This window comes from Lupinus angustifolius, chromosome LG05 (assembly GCF_001865875.1).
Source record: "Lupinus angustifolius cultivar Tanjil chromosome LG05, LupAngTanjil_v1.0, whole genome shotgun sequence".
In the NCBI taxonomy this organism is placed as follows: Eukaryota; Viridiplantae; Streptophyta; class Magnoliopsida; order Fabales; family Fabaceae; genus Lupinus; species Lupinus angustifolius.
The window spans coordinates 7,930,093-7,931,278 of NC_032013.1; positions in this window are offsets into that span (position 1 = coordinate 7,930,093).

Sequence of the window (1,186 nt, forward strand, 5' to 3'; positions counted from 1 at the left end):
GGGAACGAGACTTTCGAGGATAAATGATGGTTCAAAAATATGAATCTTGGACCGGATTGATAAAAGTGTTTGAGTTTATAAATGAGTTAAAACAATGTTTTTACCTTAGGGTTATCATGTAAAAATCTAATTCGTGAATCACTAAATTGTTTATGTGAATCAATGGATGAAAGTGCTTGGGCAAACGTTTCTCGCCTGGGCGAGGGCCAGAGAACATGTTTTGGGCGTTTTTGGCACCCACACGATCGTACCTCACCCGAGCAAGTCCAAATAGGTATTTTGACCAAATATGGTAGATTTTTAGCTTGAGCGATAGTCCTGTCGCTTGAGCGAGAACCATGTAGAAAATTGAGTCTGTTTTGATGAATTGGTCGCTTGAGCGACAGTCTCTCGCTTGGGCGAAAGACAAACAATATTTTTGACTGATTCTGATTGTTTGATTGCTTAGGCAATAGCCCTAGCTTGGGTGTGAAGTTTATTTAACCTTGGGAAAGACCGTGGCTTAGATGATTGAACCCAGTGCCCAAAATTGACAAACTTATACAAGTACCTTTGTTCTTGCGCCTATTTAGGGAAAGGTTTCCGACTATGATGTCGTTATTAGGGCGATGCCCAGAAAAAAGGATTACATGATACCACACAGCGAGGTCGTCTAACCGTAAGAGGCTTGGCCATGTGGCCGTCCAGGGTGATTCAGCGATGGTTCATAGTGGTAGGGATGATATTCCTCTATTTACGTGTTGACCTAAGATCAGACCCCACAAGAAGCATTCCTCTGGGAGATGTCTTAGGTTGGGTTGATCATATAAAATAATGATTAAAATATTTAATCGGCTAACCTCAGTTAGTGTGCATACTCATTATGGATAATGAAGTAGTGGAGAGGAAATTTACGGGAGACGAACGAGCCCCAGGATGTTGAGAAGGACGACGATGGCGGTGGTTCGTCAGCAAAGTCTTGAGGGTGAGTCTAGGTGAGACGAGTCCTTTGTATTCCTGGATGAGGTATTCTGTTGGATCAGACAGTTCTCATTGTGCAAACTAGACGATCTCTAACAATCCCTCTTTGCAATCAGGATCAATGAGAGGGATGCCCAGAAAGTGTTTGATAGGACACCATCCTGAAATGGACAGTTCTTCAGAACAAATCGATCATATATCCTTGTGAGGAATAATTTTGGTGCGT